We start from the raw sequence: 9,777 nt of genomic DNA on the forward strand, positions 1-9,777 counted from the left end.
AATAATAAGCCTCAGTTTATCATTTCCACATGTACATTACAACTTACAGATCACAGTAGATCTACAAACACAAAACCTTTAGTAACAGGTAGAATATTGTTAAAATTACACTTCTATTAAAACATTTCAGATTGTTCATATTTGTTTAGGTTCACATTTTTTGTAACAGGATAGTTTGTAAATGTAAACATTTTCATGTAATTTTACTGTTTTACACTAAAATAAAGAGAAGATTTGCAGGTTTCTTTAAAGGTTCATGTTTTTATAAACCTCAAAAGTTTCCATGGTTTAAATGATTTTATTTTGTAAAGATTCTTGCTTCACCAAGTATCTGTGGTCAAACCACTGCAGATTTCAGAATTACATGGCATGTGTTAGTGTTTCCACTTGACCAAACCACTGGAGGTAGTAGGTGGAACTTGTGAGTCTCAACAGGAAATCTAAGATCTGAGATGATAAAACATGCTTACGCTTGAAAGTCTTACAAAGTATGGAATTTTGCAACGCTGTTTTCCAGACCTTGAAAAGTCAGGAATTATGTGTGAAAGTCTTAATAAAATATGGAAAAAGTTTGTCTCATACAGGGTTTGTGCGGGTCATTAAAAGTCATTAAGTACATTTTGTGAAAATTAAGGCCTTAAATGGCATTAAAAAGCATTAAATTCGATGCCCAGAGGCATTAAATAATTAAATATACTTCATGGAAAAAAGCATTGTTATTCACGATTTATTTTGATTATATAAACATTTAATAATTTTGATCAGAAGTATTGTGTGATGATTGACAGGCAGAACCCTTTAATTGTCTGTTGTTTATGGCCAATACACCAAGTCACAACATCAAATGCTTGGAATGGAACATGCTGTGAGCGTGCTCATGCCGTGGCGAAAGAGCGGAGGGAAGATTAGCAAATGTCGGAAAAATGGGAAAATGCCAGTTTCAGCAGAAGTGGATGGAGGAGGAACTATTCAGAACCAGGTTAAAGCCTGTCAACGGTAAACCATCATAAAACTATATATAAAACTGTATCTGCAGTTGCACATGGACATTAAATTTGTTTAAAGTATCATTAAAAAGCATTAAAATAGATTTTCTAATCCCTGCAGAAACCCTGTCATAGTTGAATTTTAGGGTTTGCTCAAAGGTACATAATCTTGTGAGATAAGAAATATATGAGGAAAGTAGAGAAAAAACTTGATATGATTTCGATACCCGGTCAGTACTGGTTTCTGGTGAAGCTTATTTGCGTGATGTCCATGCACTTTTGTGATTTTCATATGTTTTGAAAACATTTGGTATCTGAATATAAATATTTGTTTGTTCTGCAGGTTGAGCAACTATAGACTGTTTTGTGTCCATTCCTTTATTTTACTGTTTCAGATATTGTGATTTTTGTACTTTGAGCTGCTGTTACAGAAAACACATGCATACACTTACCCTTAGTTTCTAGTGTTTAACTGTTCGGTGTGTTCTGGTCTACAGGGTCCACCCTTTACTTCAAGGGTGCCAAACTCATTTTAGTTCAGGGGCCACATTCAGTCTAATATGATCTGAAGTGGGCCAAACCAGTAAAATAACAGTGAAAAAAGATAATTTACATTATGAAAATGTTTACATATACAAAGTTTCCTTAAAAATCTGAATAACATAAACATCGTGAAATGTCTAGTGCTGCCATGATTAGTAGACATAATCAACCATGAAAATTAGTCGACAGCAATTTTTTTAGTCGACGTGTCGTTTTACTATTGACCGCCTATTTATTTTTGGTCTCCCTCCCATCTCAAACACAGTAGGAATAGGATCTCCCTGTGACCACTGCCAGAGACAAGCCATGGGTATGGCCGTGGCTTTGTGCCACGGGTATGCCGCAATGGCACAGGTATGCCGCAGCACCTGGGCAGTCCATGCCTAATCAAAAAATGAATGGAAAGATTAGTTGTAAGAAAATTAGTTGTTGGTGGCAGCACTAGAAATGTCTGAGAAAAATAATTTCTATTATGCCTCCATTTATCATTTACACTTTACGCAACAACTTGCATTACAAATACGCAAAACATTTTACAATGGACAGAATATTGTTAAAATTACACTTACATTGAGACATTTCATATTGTTCATATTTGTTTAAGTTCACAGTTTTTGTAAAAGGATAGTTTGTAAATGTAAACATTTTCATGTAATTTTAATTTTTTACACTAAAATAAAGAGAACATTTGCAGTTTTCTGTATAGGTTATTAATGTTACTAGCACATTGTCATATTAATCCCAATATCTAGGGACTGAAGTTAGTAAATGTGTCATTCCTGTTTGTACTTCCATTTCCCGTCATGCTGTGTGGTACTGTGCTTCTGGTCAACTGAGCAACATGATTGTAAGGCTACTGTATTCCAAAATGACTAATATCTCCCAAAGTATCGACTTGCCAAGATATTTAATGTGGAGATGGGACTCTTCCTCAACTGTAGGTACCAAATTGTCCTGTTTAAAAATGTCTACATTTCTGAGAAGAGTGCAGATACACACACACACACACACACACACGCACACACACACACACACAGACGCCCTGAGACCTTCCAGTATTATAGATTTTACTGGTGTGACCCTCTTGAGTTCATGTTGGTCTGTATGTGGAACCTGAAAAATGATTTTAACACCACTGATTGTTAATATCTTCAGTTTAATCTTTTCCATCCATGGGACACAAATTCATCTCACAGGCTGGATTGGACCCTTTGGCCGGCCGGTTTTGGCCCACGGGCCACATGTGTGACACCTGTGCTTCACTTCATCAGTTATATTAAACTTATTTTCACCTTCTGTTCAGAATAAGAACTAAACCAATGTATTTGGTGATGAAAAATCCATCTCAGGTGATTTGCATTGACTGCCATGCAGAGGAGGAAACTGAAATATTTACTTGAGATTTTTACAGAGGTTTTTTTTGTTTTGTTAACATCTGTCAGACTACCTGCTTTGCATGAAACAGGAAGCAGTTACAGTCCTTGGTGATAATCCAGCTAAAGATCCATCTGTAATCATTCTGAGAATTTTCTAAGAACAGAAAAGATTTTGAAACTGAATACGTGTTAAAAGGAAGATTATCAGTCCATAAAGATTTTTAGATTAGTGTGGATTTACAGCCAAATCCATTCTTTTTAATAACTTTTAGCTACCTTTTCATGGTTACTCGATTCCATCCTCATAAAATTAGGTCATATCTGCAGAGTTTCAGTTTATTTCTACATGTTCCATTTACTGGTTCTTTTTTTTTTTATTTTTTTTTTATTTTTTTAAAAACAGCAGTTGCAGTGCGGAGGGCGGCTGTCTTCTGTGTTTTGCAAAAACAGTTAGTTGGAAAAAAAAACCAAAATCAAACAGACTACACCCAAGGTAAAACAGGAAGCCATTCTGAGAACACTGAGAGAACTCATAAATTAGTTGGAAAATTCTGACTAACCCTGTCAATAGGTGCTACTCTCCTGTAAAAATGTCAAAAAGAAATTTAAATGCATTAGAATGAGGAATCAATTACTCAGTTACTCTAGTCACACACTTCATTGTCTGGTGAAACATGAGTGGTTTATTTCACACCGAGGGGTACAGTATTATACAAGAAATGCAATATAGCAAGGAGTTGTATTGTAGACCGGTAGTTCACATAGTGAAAATGAATGTCATGAATAAAGCAAGAAACCAATGAACACAACTCAGCAGGCCCCCTTTCACTACAGACGCAGCTGCACCATGTACATCATCTCAAGAATCATCAATATTTACTGAATAAAATGACAAAAACCTACAAATGTCAATTTCTTGAGGGCCTTGCCCCAGAGATCAATAAAGTTCTATCTAATCTAATCTAATCTAATCTAATCTAATCTAATCTAATCTAATCTAATCTAAAATGTTCATAAAATATATCATACCAACCCAAACTACTCCTTAGTAGCTCACTGGCTGATAGACCATGAGCTAGAGTGAGGGTATTGTGTCCATCATCACCGTCGTTAACAATTTCTTCAAACATCTTCTGAAAACTACTGGTTAACAGTTTTGAAAAATTTGTTGAAAAGTTTGCCTTTACTTATAATGGGCCATATTTTCATGTTGATAACATGGAAATGGTTAAAGATATCAATATAGTTACTATAGTTATATAGGAAGTCATATATGGACTTTGATTTAATTAGTTGAGTTCGCCTCCACTGAAAGTTCCACCCACTTCTATTGCGAGATTGATCTCCTGCACCAAGACCACAGGACTCTAATGTAGAGGCAGAACCTGACAACCTAGATCATGCTGGTGAGTCACAGGGGCACTGGTCCTATTTTTTTTTTTTTTTTTTTTTATTTATTGTGTTTGCAGCCAAATCTATTAAATCTAAACCGATATATTTTCGTTTATTAAAGTTGCCTCAGATACTGTTTTCTAGCTGAGCTTGCTCTGACGAGTACGCTCTTTGACCATCCAATCAAATGACGTGAAAATGCCAATGTTATTTAATGCCTGCTACATTGCCAACATGTGGATACCATGAAATCTGATTGGTTAAAGCAACAGGTTCATTCCATATATTTGAAGCTCCAGATCCCACTGTTGATTCTGATGGCCTCAGATCAGCAGGTGATGGATGAAGTATGATTGGACAAACATGAACATACTGGAAGCAATGCGTTCAATAGAAAATCTATGAACTTAAGAGAATAGACTACTGGGTATAATTTAGAACTTCTTCAAAAATGCAGTATAAAAGTAGATCAGTGATTCTGATTCTTTAGGTCAGCAGAGAAGACTTTGCTGGCCACTGGCATTTACAGTAGGATGGATGGACAGACGGATGGATAGACAGACAGACAGACTTTATTTATCCCAAACTGGGAAATGACAGTGTAGCAGCAGCATGGCGCATATTAAATAACAATCTAAAACCACAGCAAACATAAGTTAAGACAAATATACGTAAGAGCAAATACTAAACACTGTACACTATAAATTAGAAGTATTTAAAGAATCTGGGTAATGGCTGTAATGTGCTGAAAAACAATTATAATGTGCTGAAATAGAACTGTAAGGTGTAAAACAAGTTGAAATATTCCAACCAGGAATGTACAAAATGACATTTAAGTGAAAATGGAATTATGACCTGAGACCTCAGACAGAGGTGAGTTTATTGCACAGTGTTATGGAATGTGGAAGGAAAAATTTCCTGAACCTGTCCGTTCAACAGTGGAGCTGCAGCAGTCTTCTTGAAAAGATGCTCCACTGTCTGTCCAGTGTGTGGTGGAGAGGGTGCTCATCATTGTCCATGACAGATTAGTTTTTAAGTGTCCTCCTCTCCACCACAGTCTCAAAACTGTCCAGCCTCAGACCGATTACAGAGCCAGCCTTCTTGATAATTTTATCCACTCTGTTGGTGTCCCTGGCTCTGATGCTGCTACCCCAACAAACAGCCGCAAAGAAGATGGCGCTGGCCACAACAGACTGGTCAAAGACCTCCAACATCTTGGTGCATATATTGAAGGATCTAAGCTTCCTCAGAAAATAGTCGGCTCATCCCCTTCTTGTGCACAGCCTCAGTGATGGATTTCCAGTCCAGTCTGTTGCCGATCACCACCCCCTGGTATTTATAGTCCTCCACCTCCTCCACAGTCTCTGCTCTGATCTGTAGTGGCTGTGAAGGTGTCCTCTTCTTCCTGAAGTCAACTACCATCTCCCTGGTCTTGTTGACGTTCAGCCTCAGGTGGTTCCATTCAGTCCACTCCACAAAGTTGTCTCAGTGTCCTGTACTCCCCCTCCTCTCCCTCTCATAAACACTCCACACCAGCTGAGTCGTCAGAAAACTTCTGCAGATAACATGACTCAGAGTTGTTCTGGAAGTCTGTGGTGTATAAGGAGAAGAGGAAAGGGGAAAGGACAGTCCCCTGTGGAGCTCCTGTACCACTGACCAGCACATCAGACAGGACAAACTGTGGCAAGCCTGTCAGGTATCAGTAATCCAGGAGATCACTGAGCTGCTGGCACCCATCACCTGCAGCTTCTCACCCAGTACCAGAGGCTGGATGTTGTTAAAAGCACTGGAGAAGTCACTGAATGTGATCCTCACAGTGCCTCCTCCACCATCCAGGTGTATATGGGCTCGTTGCAGCAGGTAGATGACAGCATTGTCAACTCCCAAATGGGGCTGATACGCAGACTGCAGAGGGTCTAAAAACATCTTCACCTGTGCCCTCAGCTGGGCTAAAACCAGTCACTCCAGAACCTTCATAACATGAGAGGTGAGAGCCACTGGTCTGTAGTTGGCCAGGTCACCTGACTTCTTGGGGACCAGAACCAGGCAGGATGTCTTCCACAGCACCAGTACTTTCTCCAGACTCAGGCTCATGTTGTACAGGTGTTGCAGTACTGCAGACAGCTGAGTGGCACAGGTCTTCAGCATCCTGGGGAAGATGCTGTCAGGACCTGCAGCCTCCCATTGCTGTCGTCTTTCCAGCTGTCACCTAACCTGGCCTGTAGTCACTGTCATACGGGGGGGGGGGGGGGGGGGGGCTCTGTCGTCTTCAGTGGAGGAGGAAAAGGGGGAGGGGGTGGAGGAGTAAGAGGAGAGGTGCTGCACGATAACTGGTTTGTTCTGTTCAGTCTCCCTGATGTCTATCGGTCCCTCCCCTTCATCTCTGTGATGTGCTTCATCCCTGTCCACACGTCCCTCACATTGTTCTGCTGGAGTTTGACCTCCAGCTTCCTCCTGTAGTTGTCCTAGCATCTCCTCAGCTCTTCTCTGTGTTCATGCTGGATACACTCCTCAGCTCCTCTGTCTCCAGACCTGAAAGCCCTCTTCTTCTTGTTTAGAAGAGCTTTCAGGTCACTGGTGATCCATGGCTTGTTGCCGGTAACATACTTGACACACTGATACTAATATTCAGCAATGCTGAGATGTATTTATCATATTGGTTAGGGATGCACTGATACCACTTTTTTTCCAGACCAAGTACGAATACTTACATTTGAGTACTTACTGATACTGAGTACCGATACGAGTACTTAACAATCCCATTCCAGTTCTTAGTTCCTTTTGTAAATGTGCTTTACTGTCGTTGTCATTAGTCTGACTGGAACAAAGTGCTGCTACTGACATTTAATATTCTGGAATGAGTGTTTCTAAATTAATCCACCAGGGGGCGCTGCTCTTAATTAACCATACTGGACAAATACCACGAAGAAGAGTGAAGTTTTTTTGAGAAGAAGAAGAAAGTCAGTAATAACAAACATGGAGACGACAGAGGTAACACTAATGTGATACTAATATTACAGCGTTTTCGCTGGTAAGGTTTAAAAGCGAAGCTTCAGCAGGTAGAGAAAAGAGAAATGAGTGGTAAGTTTTGTTTTCACTTCTGCTGGCGGCGGTCCACACCGCTCCGTACTCCCAGTGGTATTCTCTGTGTCCACCAGCACCTGGAAAACGGATGGAATGTACACAGAGGACGGACAGAACGCTCCGTCCGTATCTGTCTGTGTCTTTAACGTTACTTGCAGTCAGTGTTACTTTTATCACCGTCATTTATTTCAAACAATCTCCACACTCTTCACACTCCACACACATTATTCCTCCTCCTCGTACCTGCTGCACTGAACTGTGAAACTGTCAAATGGCCGTAAGTGGTATCGGTGCATTTGTATCGGATTACTTTTATGAGTACGAGTACACACACTGAATATCGGAGCCGATGCCCGATACTGGTGTCGGTATTGGAGCATCCCTAATATTGGTATTTTAATGTTTCCATTGACTACATCCATGATCACAGCTGCAAGTGACTGATTTCTAGGTTGCGAAATCTGATAACCCTTTTCCACGGAGGAAGTTCCACCTCTAGTTCAGAAACAGTTATTCTTCTGTATCCAGTTCATTGTGTTTCATCCATCAAACAACTTGCTTGTGGCTAAGACAACAGGTTGCAGAGGGGCACCAAGTCTTTGCTGGGTTACAACAGGCCTATAACTAAACCCTGATAGATACATCAGGGACTGGAGGTGGGATTATTGTTTCTACTATGCACGCGCTATTTATGAGGAGAGTCTGTATGTAACTCTAAGGTAATACAGAGTCATGTAACGCATTACAGTTCTGAGACAGTCATATTGTAAGGTAAGGAATTACTTTTAAATAACAGTAACAAGTAATCTGTAATGGATTACCGTTTTAATTTCATCACCAGGAGTAACTTAATGAAACTTTATGAATCCTGCAAAAGCAATGGCTGCTTACCAAACAAAGCCAACATTAAAAATTATAATGATCCCTCTGCAACTTCTTTCAACAACGGGGGCTGCCCTGCACCTGTACCCCTGTTGTTCCCTGCTCCCCTACCAGACTCACGATCCCCCCACCTCATCTGTGTTAGCTTCTCCCTCCTGCCCCATGACCATGAACTGACCCTGAAATACTTGAAGAATATAGGTCAACATTGCCATCCAAATTTGATGGGTCAAGCCCAATTTAATCTTCAAAATGAAGGTTAGTGTCATTGCCCAAAGAACTTGGAGTGACACAAATTAATCATGCTGACACTGATGGACAGACAGACACCACAGAGTAGAACAATACTCATATGGCTGGTGTCCGAGGGGTAAAATGCACGTAATGTAAAAGGTACTGGGAATCACACAGATGACTTGAACTTCCTGAGCTGTTCTGTTATGATACAAGAGACCAAGGTCATTTAAGTTCAGTCCAGTAAATACACATTCACAATTTTCTGGGAAAAAAAAATCCTATTGAGATTGTGAAGCAGAAGATGATTAAAAAAGGATTAATATAACTATAGTTAACATTTAAAGGTGGTAATTGTGTCAGGACAAACTCAGGCTGCAGTGACTATGTGAGTAGCCCACTAGCAGGGTCTGCTATCTGATAAATGACAGAATGTGAACAGTTTCACTCAAGCACTGATGGGACCAATTCTGTACTTTAAAATATTGCTAGGGATATGTCACTACCACATTTATCAAGAGAGAAGCCCCTTACTTCTGTTACAGGAGTATTTTTCCTTTATTCCGGATCGACGTCTGTGTAAACAAAATGGTTGGCTCATTTGGTCCCACCTCTGTCATGGCTCTGTAACACCTCTGGAGATAGAAGCAGAGCTGTGATAAAGGTGGAGTCATGATTCCGGAACACTATGTACAAGGAACACTTGTCGTTCCGCAACCAAGGTGTGACGTTTTGATGATGCACTGTGTGCGCGACCCCTGTGCTGCAGAGATTTAAAAATGTGCACGGGCTAGTGTACAGTAAACAAACATATCAACGCGACCAGAAAGATGTCAAACTGGGGAGACGCTGAGATCTGTGAGTATTCGCTTCGGGCGGAGGACTCTATCCATGCTAACATTTGTGGAACGGTGAAAGACGGGCTGACTCTGGAGAGGTTAGCAACACTGCTATGCTCAGGGAATTTCCGACGTGCGAGTTATATGTCACACTATACGCTGTGCTGCATCACTGCCCCTTTGAATCCAGAACGCAGATCCGCTGTGTAAAAGTCCAGACTGTCCCACCTCTGTTACTCATTTGGCTTGGCTGTGGAAATCAGTCAATGGTGGAAAAAAAGTGGGATCACCATCTCTTTCTGGGATCTCTGTGTAAAAGTGGCTATAGAAACCAAAATACATAAAAAAAGGCGGGGGGGGGGGTATGGAGTAAGACAGCTATCAAAAAGATGTGTGCATGATTTTAACCTTTCGTATTTGTAATCTTAAACATTTGTATGT

Source organism: Sphaeramia orbicularis, chromosome 6, assembly GCF_902148855.1.
Source record: "Sphaeramia orbicularis chromosome 6, fSphaOr1.1, whole genome shotgun sequence".
Taxonomy (NCBI): Eukaryota; Metazoa; Chordata; class Actinopteri; order Kurtiformes; family Apogonidae; genus Sphaeramia; species Sphaeramia orbicularis.